The following is a 14696-nucleotide window of genomic DNA, read 5'->3' as shown; positions in this document are numbered from 1 at the left end:
CTGGAGCACCACAGACCTCACAGGCTGAGTTCGCAGAGCTGAGTTTCCCGAGATAGGCAGCCCAGAGAGGACCGATGGTCCCTGTCAGCAGAGCGTTCCCAGGTGCCCCGTAAATTGCTCTTCCTGGTGCTTGACCCCTCCAAACCATAATGATAATTGCCTCAGAGTCGCCAGCGGGGCTCCTGAAGAACTCAGGGGGCAGAGCCCTCCCCACACGAAGGCTGCCTGGCAGTGGGGACTCCACACATCTGACGGTGACAGATTACCAGGTGACCCTCCCACCGGTGCACAGTAGTGGGCATTTTGTAATGTCACCGAAGTAGAAAACACCCGCTTCTTTCTCTTGGGAAAACAAAAATGACAAAGCCTACGGCTTCGGTGTATTTTGGGGGCAAGAGAAGGAATCGGTCCCTTTTTAATCACGTGCGCAGTAAATCAAGTATCAAATTTAAAACAATGAACTACAACGGGCCTCCTCGAAGACACTTAGCATTGATAAATTAGTAATGTATTATTAAATTATTCATATCTTTTCTCCTCCGGACTGTAATGATATACTGTACACAGCGCTGATAATTTACTTAGGCTGAGTCCATTCATTTAATTATACTGCTAAACTTGGTAGGCCAATTGGTCATCCTGAGAGTTTCCAGGCAGGCTAATCACAAATATATAGAACATGTCCCTTATTGTCCCCAGCGGCTGAGTGCTAAAACGGTATTCAGTGCTCGGAAGGTTAATGCTCTGCTTATGTAAATTGTCCAATTTAACATTCAGTGGCAATATCATAAATTCTGGCTCTAGGATTTCATTAAACGTATGTTCAAACTAGTTGACCTTATAGGTTAACAAGCAGAAGTTAAACAGGACAATTATTTAACTCACTTCTTATCAAGAGACGGAGGCACACCGGCTATTTAATAGCCCCGCATACTTCACAATTAGAATTCTTCTAAGGCCTCCTGATAAAGCGGCAGGTCATGAATTTTCATAAGGATGTCAGATAATAACTATTTATCTGCACTTGTTTTTCTTTCTTATAAACTTAAACTTTGATCTTAACATTCAATTAGACAGGATTCCGCAGAGAAGGGCTCAGCGACCGGAGGAGACAGAGGTCCTCGGGGTCTGCGGGAGATTTTAAAGGAGTGGGACCTGGATAGGCAAGAGGCAGAAGTGATGTCGGAGGCTCGCTGTTAAGTACGTGGCTAAGCACCACTCACTGTGAGCTAAACATTGATTATCTTCCTTAGAGACACTCTTCCACCACCACCACCAGCATATACCTATTATTAGCACGTACACATACAGGACAGAACACATTATCCTTTGTGTTCATATGGCAATGGGGATGAAATGGTGCCAGTGAAATCTAGATAGCTACGAGAAGGAGAGCACCTGTTCTCCTGCCTGTGCCCCCTTCTCTCTTCCTTCCCCTCGAACCCTGTGATGTGGTGAGCAGAGCTCTGGGTGTGACTAACTACTCAGGCAGAACACTAAGAGAAGCCCCTAGGCTGACACTTCTACCCATTGATGTGTTAGAACGGTGGGTCAAGCATCAGAACATACCACACACTAGGCCCAAATAGTTCCACGTGTAAGAGGTTTAATTGAGAGGGAGAGAGGGGGCAGTAGCGGGGAAAGAGAAGAGGGAGAGAGAGAGCAAGATGGAGGAATGTTCCCCGTGTGTGTGTGTGTGTGGGGGGGGGGTTCTGACGTAGTGGCCGCAGTTAAAGGTGGGAGGTGAGCCCAATGGATTCTGGGAATATGGTGACTGTTGCCCTGGCAACAGGTCTGTGGACCCGCCCATGCATCACCACAGGCTTTGGCTGTCCTGATGCTAACACCGTGTTTTGCTGCAAGAGGACCAAGCATTGGCTTTGGAGAGACATTATTACATTAGTAACCACACACTAGCAATCTTAACCCTTGAGCCTTAATCATAGGACTCTGGAAGCAGGGGTGGCTCAGTGGGTTGAGCACTGCCTGTGTGGACATGAAGATCTGAGTTCAAATCCTCAGTGACCCTATGAAGAGATCTCTGTGGGGACAAGAACCTGTAACTCCAGGACTGTGGGCATGGGGTCAGGAGGCTTGCTGAGGCTTACTGGCTGCCAGCCTAGTTCTGGGTTCAGTGAGAGGCCCTGTCTCAAGGGAAGACTGTGGACAGTGATAGACAGGTCAACTGAGAACCTCCCCTAGCCTCCATGCATGGACACACACAGCTTCAAACAACTGTGCACAGACCACACACGAAAAATAAGTAAATAAATAAGCGAGCAATAGTCAATCAATCAATCAATAATCAATAAACAAGTAAGCAATAAATAATCAATTAGTAAATAATCAACCAATTAAGAAATAAGCACTGTGGTGGCTATTCCTGGTTGCCAACTTGACCATACCTGGAATGAACTACAGTCCACAATGGAGGGCACACCTATGATCCAGATCTTGAGGCTGGAAGATACAGGTGTCTGACCTGGATCTTGACATGGAGGTCTTGAGGCATAGTGGCCATGAAAAGCTTAGACTCAGGCCAGGTAGTACATGCCTTTAATTCCAGGAGACTGAGGCAAGCCGATCTCTGAGTTCAAGGTCAACCTGGGGCACAGCAAGTTCCAGATTCAGGCGCGGTGGTACACGTGCCTTAATCTGCACCACACCTTCTGCCGGAGACCTACATAAGGACATTGGAAGAAGGAAGACTCGCTCTTTGCCTGCCTGCACTTACTTGCCAGCACATATGTTGGAACCTACTTCTACAGAAGACCAGCTGAAACAGCTAGCCTTGTGGGACTGAGCCACTACTAGACTCTTGGGCTTCCCTTTTACAGCTGCTCATTGTCGGGTTAGTTGGACTGCAGACTATAAGCTGTTACAATAAATTCCCTTAATATATAGAGACATTCCTTAAGTTCTGGGACTCTAGAGAACGCTGACTAATACAAACACTAAACAAGCAAATCTCTAAACAGGAGCTGTTTAAAGAGACAACGTAAGGAAGACTGTTCCCTAGCATGAAACTATGTGACAGTGTCTTAGATCCTCTTGTGAAACAATGTGACAGTGTCTTAGATCCTCTTGTGCCTCTCTTCATCTGCACTTCTTTTGAATATTGGCTTCAGATCCTCCTCAAAGGGACATAAATAAAGCAAAGGGGCTAACTGAGTAAAACCACTCATGATCAGGTTTCATAACTAACATTATCGATCGTCCCTCCTCCATACGCACTCACACTGTGCAGTATCTATTTGTAAAGTAAGAGTTAGGGCTCTATTTGCAACAAAAAAGGCAGCCATACATGAAGAATTAAGAGTAGAAGGAGGTGGAGGCGGGAGACTACAGCCCACCCCACCCCCCCACCCCCAATGAGAGAAGGAGGAGACTTCTGCTGCGAAGCACCGCCACAGCCTACAGAGCAAGAGGGCACAAACCGCACCTTTTCAAATTTCAGACAGAGCTGGTTTTCACTGTGCGGTCTGAAGGAGTAGTAAGTAGGAAGGCAGCCACTTAGACCCGGCCTTTCCTTTCTACTTCACAGTGAGGGCTCGTAAACTTCCTAGTGAGAACACGTGTGGGCTTGTGTGTTACAGATCGACTGACAAGAAGTCTGCAGGAAGAACAACACAGATGAAGAGGCTGGGGGTGATGTGGCAATGTCAGGGCGCTTGGGGGATTGATGGAGCCTTTGCTGGCTCTTAAGTGAGCTTGATTTGTCGGGGAGTAGGGACTCACTCAAGAAACTCCAAGGGTAACAGAGCTACTTGGAGCTGATGGATTTGGGTTCTTGTCTTAGGAATTCAAAAAAAAAAAAATGAAATTGATGGGCCACAGCAGGGGATAAGTTTTGGATAGATGCTTGTTATAGATTTGTAGGTGAGAATGTGAGGGACAGACAGAAAAAGGACAGGGAATAGCAGCTGGAGTCGCAGGAGGAAGGATGCTATTGAGTGTCTACTCTTGGGACATTTTAAAGGACTCTGGGCAGACACCGGGTGAAGTATGGGGACGGATGAGCTGGACAGTCCAGTTGGCCAGACCATAATGTGTCCAGGTGCCTCCCTTCTGCTCCTGTCACATTCTCTGTTAAGGCATCTAGGAAGAGGTGCTCATTTAAACGAGATTAAAATGAAATCTCCCTTCTGCCATTTCTGGCCTCTAGAAGGACATTTTTTAATCTGCTGCCCTGGAGTCCATGCCCAACCTGATCCGCTCCTATGTCCTGTTCCCACCATGAAGCCAAAAAACGTTTCCAAGGGACCTGTACCACACGGAATGTGGCTTCCTGCTACACACACACACACACACACACACACACACACACACACACACACACAGATCTTCAGCAAAAGCACAGAAGAGAACATTCCCAGTGCCTAGAAATCCATTGCAAGTAAAAGCATTCTCATATGTTATTCTCTTTAAAAAATGTTTTGTTGAATATGGTGGTTCATCTTTTTCATTCCAGCACTTAGAGTTAGTTGATCCTCTGATCTCTGTGAGTTCAAGGCCAACTTTGCCTCTATAAGGATTTCCAGGCTAGCCAGGGCTACAGAGTAAGACCCTGTTTCAAAAAACTTATTTATTGCTTGTTTGTCTATCAAAATAAAAGTATTTTAAGCTAGGCATGAAAGTGCACACACACCTGCAATCCTAGCTTTGGGGAAGGAGATTCAAGAGGATCATTGTAACTTCCAGGGTAGCCAGAAATGACACGGCAAGATGCTATGTTGAAAAAGACAAGATCACCAAACACAGCAGACATGTCATTGCAATATGATAACAGTTATAGACTGGAAACTTTTAACCTGCCTTCCCCTACTCATAAATGGCATAAGAAGAATAATTTTTCATCTGTTTTAGTTGTATGCTCCTCAAAATCTAGACATTCAAAAAAATCATTCTATAAGAACATTCCCACAGAGATCACTAGTGTATTATATAAATTATAGTATGACTCGAATGAGTAGATTTGATCTTGTGGATGGACATTAGCAGAAAGGCTGATTAACTGACTAGAATTTCGATGGTGTGGAGCGGTCAGAGTATCTCAAGTCCAGAGCCATATTATGGATCAACTTGATCCTCATTTAATAGCCATTTACCATCCGCTGCCATAGTTTTGTTTCCTATCAATGTAATAAAATACATTGACAAAGGCAACTTTGAGGGAGATGGTTAATTCCAGGTGATAGACTGTCACTGCAGGGGAATCAAGGCAGGAATGTCAGCAGGTATTCGAGAAAATGAATACATCTAGGCATGTCTACTACTAAGCTCACTTTCTTCTCTCTCATAAGGTCCAGGACGAAAGCACAGGGAATGCTACTGCCCACAGTGGATTGGGTCTTCCAACATCAATTAGAAGATCAAGACAATCTCTCAATGAGACACTCTTCCCAGGCGATCCTGGACTGTGTCAAGCTGTCAATCTGAACCAAACACCATGCCTGCCTCTGCATGTGACCTAGCATCCTTACGTCTATTAGGTAAATCTTTGGTGATCTATGCACAGTTGGCTATGTTTTACCAACCCCAAAGCTAAGAATGTGATCAGATAGTATCTAGGGCATACAGCAGAGATTCCCCTGGTTTGTTGTGACCTGGGACCTGAGGTTTCTACCGATGTATTTGAAAATTGTGTTGACTAGTGACTTTCTTTGTTCATAAAATTGCTGCCACATTTGAACATGGACATTGAGGTGAGCAGAATTTGTGTCCCTGCACCATGTTTACTTCTATTTGACTGTAGTGTAAACTACCCCCTTTGAGGGGAGAATTGTGTTTCTTCTGTTGACAAGACTTGTGGTATGTGTTCTACTATGGTAGGGTCCCCTCCCTTAACAATATAGTGACAACAAAATACAAAAGCCCTAGAGTTCCTTGATCCTTCCTCTTTTGTCACCAGGCTTTAATATTAGAGATTGTGATCTCTGTATTCTAAATGAAGCTTTTTGTGTTTTGGGGGTTTTGTTTCGTTTTGTTTTTGAGATAGTTTCTCTGTGTAGCCCTGGCTGTCCTGGAACTCACTTTGCAGATCAGGCTGGCCTCGAACTCAGAAATCCACCTGCCTCTGCCTCCCCAGCGCTGGGATTAAAAGCACGCACCACCACTGCCTGGCTGGTCTCTGTATTCTAAAGAGCAGTTATAAGCTCAGAGTTATGTAATGATGAATAGCGACATCATTCTTCCTCCCTCATAATCTTAGAGTCATCAAAAGCATTCCCAAGAGAGGAGAGTGTCCAGCACATGGAGTCGCAATGGGAGTTTAAGTGTAAGAGAGGGATTATCTCTGCCCTCTCTTCAGTCTGAGCAAAAGTGGGACCGAGACTAAAGAAAGCAAGACAAGAAAGGAAGGGACCCCTTTTACGGGAAAACAACCCTTTCACGGGGGTCGCATATCAGATTTCCCACACATGAGATACTTACATTGCGATCCATAATGGTAGCAAAATTACAATTGTGAAGTAGTAAGAAAAAAATTATGGTTGGGAGTCAACAAGACATGAGGAACTGTATTAAAGGGTTTGCAGCCTTAGGAATGTTGAGAACCACAGATCTATAGGAACAGAGCTGACTGGATAAACATGAACACATTAAAAGAATCTATTAAATCAACTTACATTAAGATAATAACAAAAGTTATTACCCGAGACACTGAAAGCCTGAGGTCGCTTTGTCCCTGGTGCTGACTGCCTCTGCGGTCAGAACACTCTCACAACGGTTGTGTCACACCGGAGAGACCCAACCAGAATAGCTGACCAGTCAATAAGGTTGTGTGCTTCAGGAGTCCCAGTCTGGCACTGAAATCCTGAAAATGCTGATTCCCATATCAGCGAGGAAATCATCATCATCCCTACCACCAGTGATACTACCATCATCACTATGGACATCACCATCATGATCATCACCATAGTAACTACTACCACCACCACCAACAGCAGCACCACTGCACCGAGAAGGAAAACATCATTTAGATATGTGCACTTGTGCTACTCGCTGGAGGTGGGAATCCTCCACTGGTCACTTGCCAACAGTGAAGATTCAAAAGTTCAGTCTCACTCCTACCCAGGATTTCAAACAATCTTAGAAGTGCCGATAGGTATAGAAGTTGGGTGGACATTAGGAAAGGTTTCCCCGAGGGTGGTGACATTTTGTTGACGAATGGGGAGAGCTGGGGCAAGAATATGTCTTTCTGAGAAGGTAGACCGCAGAGGACAGTCATCAAAGAGAAGGTAGCAACCTGTGACATGAAATGTAGGCATGACTGAAGTGTGCATCATGGGAGAGCAACCTAGGGAAAAGTCAAAGGTCTGCACGGGAGGGGCCTCAGCGGGTCTCAGTCTCAGTAGTATTAGTGTGGAAGACGAGGCAGTTGCCATGGACCAGGTTTGTTGCTGGAACCCCAATTTCCACGGGATGAGAATTCTGGTCAGGTGGGCAATAAGTTGGTGGATGACAAACAAACTCGACACAGGGTGTGGTGAATCTGAATGTATTTGTATAAGGTGAAATTCAGGCTTAAAAAGCATACAGCAAGCAGGGCAGATGACAAGAGTCACATAGGCAGGTGACAGTCATATCAAGGTCAGTGATCTTACTGACCAAGATCACATATCCAGTTGTGAAGTGGGAAGAAGAGCAATGGTGCCCTCCCCACTTCTGCTGGAGGCAAGGACTAGGAAGTTCTGACCTAACACTTCTAACTAATGTCCTTGAGTGAGGGAAGCCCTTTGATTACTCTCTAGTACGTAAAACAGTTCTTTCTTCTGTGGGACTGCCCTAAGGAATGTGCTTAACCTCTGTTGCTAGCTATGAGGAAAACCTGTCTTGCAAGGCAGATTCCTTGAGAGGAATTCCAAGTTAAGGACAGCCAGGAATTGAATTAGGATATTATGGAACATTGTGCTGGTCAGGAGACAATGCTTAATCTTAAGTTTAGCCATTAAGGAATCATTTCTTGGGGTACTTTTATGCCTAAATAAGGGGGCGTGTTGACAACTTGAAAGACTAATCTGGAACACGGCTGAGTTAGGAGATACCAGCGACTGAATATCCAGGAGGCACAAGCTCCCTTTTGGGGCTATAACGCCCCTCATCTTTAATCAGGCTTTTACCCCCGATAATTTGGATATGACTGGAGTAGACGAGTGGGTGTGGAAGTTACCCATTCCACAGCATGTGTATTGGATGCAGCAGCAGTTGATCCTGGTAGTGTGACAGTCCGAAATGTCACTTGCTCCTGTACTTCTGGGCCAAACCTGCAGGGTCTTGGAAGTCATGGAAAGATGTGAAGAGTGATGGATAAGGGATTACTGCACTTTGCACACATTTTTGAAGTTCACTATGTCCCTCTGTGCACACAAGAGACAACTGACGTTATCAGTCTTCTGGAGACGACTATAACATCTCATGGAGGGGTCATATTAAGTTTGAGGCAGAGGTGAAAGGCTGGAGAGAGGTTGCTAATTTCAGACATGATTGCTATTTCATTTGTACCAAATCTGCTGGTTCTTCCCTAGGCCTTGAACTTGGCTCCTGATTGTCTCCAACTACTGAGTTCTTCAGGTTATACTCATACCCCTGATTCTGAAACCTCTGCTTATTACTTAATACAGGGTAATTTCTGTCTCTGAATTGTTTTTTATTAAGATGACCTTGGGCCGGGCCGTGGTGGCACACTCCTTTAATCCCAGCGCTTGGGAGGCAGAGGCAGGCAGATTTCTGAGTTTGAGGCCATCCTGGTCTGCAGAGTGAGTTCCAGTACAGCCAGGGCTATACAGAGAAACCCTGTCTCAAAAAAAAAAACACACACACAAAAAAAACAAAACAAACAAACAAAAAAGATTGACCTTGGACTTCCTGCAATCCGAAGGGCACTATTTGCATTTCCATCCACAGTAGACATTCTCTCTGGGTACAGTTTGTTAGAGTGAAGCCCAAGCAGCCACCCATCACTCTACTTGTCTCTCATCAAAGAGAAATACCCAGGGATAAGTCATGTGTTTTCAGGAGAGCGTTCTGTGGAGCCTGACCCACTCAGAGCATCTGCTGAAGTCAACAGAATCATCTTATAGTTGCCCCATGGAAAAATCAACAATTGTCAGGATATATTTATGACATTATTTAGTGGCTTTCAGCCCAACCTCATTATGCCCATCCTCACATGGCACAAGGCCTTTTCCATTAGTAGAAGCAGGAACAAAAGGTCAGAGATTCCCTGCAAGCTGCTACCACTAATTAGAGAGACCCTCTTGTAGAGAATGTAATTGGGGCCATTACTGAATCCTTCCACAAAAAGAAAAAAAAAATGTATCAATTCACTTTTGTTGTTTTTTTCTGTAAGTGATGCACAGATCATCAACAGAAGTATTACCAATGGGTTTTCTAAATATGAGCTTCCATCCCAGGAGGATCACTTCATATTCCCCGTATTAAAAAGAATCTGCTTAGCCAAATAGCTGTTTAGGACGGTGAATCAGAAGTCAACCGTGGTAGCTACCAAGACCCTTGGGACGATTGCCATTGTCTGAATAGAGTTTTATTCCTCCTGAAATTCAGACTGAAACCGAATCTCTATTGTGAGACCATGGGGAATAGAAATGTAAGAGATTCGATGTACAGCCTGTGCCTTTGAGAAGTCTAAGATCAGAGTGGAGACCCTGCGATCCATCTTTACTGCCTTTATAAGAAGGAGATGAGCCTTCTTATAGGAGTATAGAATTTGGGAGTAGGGCTTATACTTAGCATGCCTGAAATTTTAGGACCAATGCCACACATAATAAATAAAATTCAGAATGGAAAGGAGAGATCAAAATGTATATGTACTTCCTGTGTCCTACTTGCCTTGGAAGAAATCCCTGAACCACCCTGGAACCCTACCAGCAATGGTCCGCCATAGGATAAAAACCATACCTTAATAAAGACAGAGATCTAAGCCAAAATCACACTTCTTTCCTTTATGTGCTAGCCTCCAGCATTGAATTACTATAAAGAAAGTTAGCTAACAGTGAACCCCATGACGTGGCAAGTTCAGGAAATACTGGAGCTGAGTTGAAAAGTTATCAAGGACGTGAAGGTTTCTTTTATTTATTTATTTATTTATTTTGTGTATATGAGTACACTGTAGCCATCTTCAGACATACCAGAAGAGGGCATTGAATCTTATTACAGATGGTTGTGAGCCACCATGTGGTTGCTGGGAATTGAACTCAGGACCTCTGGAAGAGCACTCAGTGCTCTGAACCTCTAAACCATTTCTCCAGGCCCATGAAGGTTTTTTTTTTTATTTGTTTGTTTGTTTTGTTTTGTTTTGTTTTTTGAGACAGGTTTTTTTTTCTGTGTAGCCATGAGTGTCCTGGAACTTACTCTGTAGACCAGGCTGGCCTCGAACTCATTAATCTGCCTGCCTTCGCCTCCCAAGTGCTGGGATTAAAGGTGTGCACCACCACTGCCTGGCCCATGAACGTTTTTTTAAAGTAGCAATACTCCAGCAATTAAAGATATCCCGCCCCACCCCAATACACACACACACACACACACACACACACACACACACACACACACACACACATGCACCAGCACAGGTGCGCACGCATGCACACACACGTGCACATCCCTCAAAAATAAAAGCACTAAAAGTTCAAAGTTGCAAAAAATGAGGCAATTTATTTTACAGTTTTTCAAAGCTGAGTGTCAGTTCGGAATGGCAGGCAAGTTGTTGGGTGCAAAGAACAATTTACACACCGACGTCACACCCTCCTGTCTTCTCATTGGCTGACTGATCAGGAGGGCATGATGTCAGGTTCCTCCTCTCTCCCCTCATTGGCTGACTGATCTAGTGGGCATGATGCCAGGTTCCCTCCTCTCTTTCATTGGCTGACTGATCAGGGGATGCCAAGTCCCCTCCTCTCTCTCCTCCTTGGCTGACTGATCTGTTGGCATGATGCCAGGTCTCCTCCTCTCTCTCCTCATTGGCTGACTGATCAGGAGGGCATGATGTCGGTTCCTCCTCTCTCTCCTCATTGGCTGACTGATTAGTGGGCATGATGCCAGGTCCCCTCTTCTCTCCCCACACCAGCTGACTGATCAGGAGATCACACTGGAGATCACACTGGTACACACAGCAGTCTTCTCTTCCCCGCTGCCACTTAGGTTTTTTTCTTAACAAGACCCGGTGAAGGGGCTACACCAACGTTTCACTTCCAGGGGACTTTAAAGCCTAAGTGGTGGTTCGAGTAGGAATGACCTCCACAGGCTCCTATTTGAATGTCTGGTTGCTAGCTGAGAACTACTTAAGAAGGATTAGGAGGTGTGGTTCTGTTGGAGGAAGTGTGGCCATTAAGTGAGCTTTGCGGTTTCAAAAGCCCACACCAGTCCTGGTCTGTCTGTCTTCTGTCACTCTGTCTGTTTCTCTGTCTGTCTCATCTCTCTGTGTCTATCTGTCTGTTTTTCTCTCTCTCTCTCTTTCCATCTAGTGGATCAGATTGAAGTTCTCAGCTACTACTCCGGCACCATGTCTGTCTGCCTGCCAGCATGCTCCCCACCATGATGATCGTGGACCCCTCTGAAACTGGAAGCCCCCGACAGCAAGCCTTCCTTTATATGTTCCTTAGTCATGGTGTCCTTTCGCAGTAATGGAAAATAACTAAGTCAACCTATCACCCTGTGACCTTGACATTCTGCAGATCACCAGGCTAGCTTCCCTGTTAGTAACTTTCTACTCTAAACTTTTGATTTGAAGGCTATACGGTAGCTAGATTAGCAGATTTCAAGGAAGACATAGCTGAGAACAAATGCTAGCAGGGGTCCAGTGTTTTCTCTTTACCTGTGTCTCAACCTGACTTGACTCAACTCATATTGGGAAATAGAACATTTTTTTTTCTGTTATTTCTCATGCTCAGAAAGATCTGTGAGGATAAATATATAATACTAAAATCAGATATTCCTAGCTCAGTATAACCCTGGAGGTATGAACCTCATAAAGATATTTACCTCGCCGGGCAGTGGTGGCCCACACCTTTAATCCCAGCACTTGGGAGGCAGAGGCAGGCGGATTTCTGAGTTCGAGGCCAGTCTGGTCTACAGAGTGAGTTCCAGGACAGCCAAGGCTACACAGAGAAACCCTGTCTTGAAAAAACCAAAAAAAAAAAAAAAAAAAAAAAAAAAAAAAAGAAAAAGAAATAAAAAAAGAAAAAAAAAAGATATTTACCTCTGGCCTTAATTCTCTGGGATCCACTCACTTCATGGATTCACTGTTTTCCCTTTTCATGGTTATGATCGCACCCCATTCCACACTCCAACCCTCCCCCTCACCCCTGCTCCCCCCCACCCCCACTCATTGCTACAGATGGAACTTGGGCTATGTATACCATCGATAGGCTAGCACTCTACTGCTAAGCTAGACCACAACTTGAGCATGTTCTCCCCTGATGTGAAGTGGTAACTGGCTGCTTCTGTGGTCTTATGGCTTGAGTGTGAAATCCTCCACAGGCTCATGAGTTGAAAAGCACTTGCTGTCCTTTTGGGAGATTGTGGAAACTCTAGGTGACAGTTAGCTAGAAGTGTACGTAGGTCACTGGGATGAGTCCCTGGAGGGGCCAGAGCTTGTTCCTGTCTCTCCATGTGTTTCCTGATCACCAGGAGATGAATAGCCGCACCCTTCACACATTCCTACAGCCACTGGATGCTCTACCACCAGCAGGCTCAGAATCCTGGCGCTGGGTGACTACTGATGAATTCCTCTGACGAAGTGGCAGGATGGAGTCCAGCTGCAAGGGGAAAGAGCAGAACTTGGTGATAAGAGCAGGGAAGGGAGCCCGGCAGTGGTGGTGCACGCCTTTAATCCCGCACTGGGGAGGCAGAGGCAGGCAGATTTCTGAGTTCGAGACCAGTCTGGTTTACATAGTGAGTTCCAGGACAGCCAGGGCTATACAGAGAAACCCTGTCTTGAAAAACCAAAAACAAAACAACAACAAAAAAAGCAGGGAAGGGTAGGATTGAGGTCCAAATGGGCAAGCAGATGGGCCAGCATTGAGTAAGCTGGGTCGGCAACAGGGGACTGTGTTGGGCTGATGCTCCAGGGACAGTTAGGAGTTCTCCTCCTCTTGTGTGCTTTTGTGCTTGGTTGTCTGTCTCATTTGTATAGTTGTGAGCATCACAAAGAATCTTCTCTGGGCAGGAATCCCGTGTCTAAAACACTGCCTGTCTTATTCGGGGGGTTAAGCAAGTACTTCCTGGTCGAACGCATAACTGAATGGCAGGCTTAGGGAAGTTTCTCTGAGCTCTCACCACTGGAAAAATCAGCCCCTGTTTTAGAAGATGTGTCCTCTCAGTTTCACAAGACTTAAGCAGCTGGGCCCTGGGGAGCTTCCTCTGGCCACACCTCTGGTCTACTGGGGACACACAGGTTGGGTTCACCTGCCACTAAGGAAAGGAAGTCAGAGTTCCTTCTACAGGGCTGGGGATGTAACTTCCCACTGAAGTGGAAGTTAGAGAGTTAGCGGGATTCGCCAACCCACTTTGCTCTTGTTAGCTTGACTTCAGAAGAGCTGGAAAAATCTTGTCATGGCTGATGAATGTTGACTTGGAGACTACTAAGTCCCCTAGCATGGAGGGTATTTACGGGCAAGGTATGCAAGGTGCGGTGTGTCTCCTTGACGCATGGTAGTGGCCAGATCGCTAATGCAGGCTGTGAGACCAGGAGCCCAAGAACAATTTGTTCACATGAAATAAACCCTGCTCCTTCTGCCGGTTTTCACTTGCTCCTTTGTTTAACACCAGCCAGAGATAGCCTGTCCCTTTCTTGTCTGTGACTAGAATGTTTTAATCAGGCTAACAGCACCGAGGGCCGAGACTGGTTAGGAATCAAAAGGGAGACTTGACTAGGTCTTAATTGTGTCACCAGCAGGAGTGCCATGCTAGAAGAGAGTAATGAAGGGGCTGGGAGATTAAAAGTGAGCATTGCTCTTGCAAAGGACCTGACCTTAGTTCCCAGAACCCACGCTGGGCATCTCAGAGCTGCCTATATAATAACTCCATCTACAGGGTTCACCACCACCTTCTGGCCTCTGTGGGCACTGACTGCTCTCATGTTTAAAAACACATGCACACAAATCAAAAATAAAGTAAAAACAAAGAGACACCAGAAAAAGACTAATGAAGATGGAAACTATCATTTAAAAGAATCTACAAACTTGAGGCTTAGCCAGGGATGTGGCTCTGTTGATAGTGTCGGCCTCGCATGTATGAAAATGGGGATTGGACTCCTCTTACTGCTTACTGAGCCAGACATAGAGGCCCAGGCTTGTAATCTCGCCTCTTGTGGGGCAGAGGCAGGGAAATTAGGAGTCCACGTGGCTTCAAGCTTAAGTCCCGTGGTTGGCTATATAGAAAGTTTGAGGCCAGTTTCAGAGGGAAAACAAAATGACAGCATAGGACTCAGAAGACTTCCAGACAGGATTCTGAAGTTCACGGACTTTAGAAATACTTGGTTTTCTTTAAAAAATAAAATCAGCTGGCATAGGAACGTGGAGTTCTAGTCACTGTTTAATGGGTCTCCAAACCCTCAAGGGATCCGTCATATTACTTTTCTGTTGCTCTTATGATCTAGAGCAAAGAGTGCATTTTGACTTAGGGTTCCAGACTGAGAGTCTGCAGTGGGGAGGTGGGCGCAGGGGTGGGGGAGGGGCGGG

This window comes from Mastomys coucha, unplaced genomic scaffold (assembly GCF_008632895.1).
Source record: "Mastomys coucha isolate ucsf_1 unplaced genomic scaffold, UCSF_Mcou_1 pScaffold1, whole genome shotgun sequence".
NCBI classification, from domain to species: domain Eukaryota; kingdom Metazoa; phylum Chordata; class Mammalia; order Rodentia; family Muridae; genus Mastomys; species Mastomys coucha.
This window is presented reverse-complemented; position numbering follows the sequence as displayed.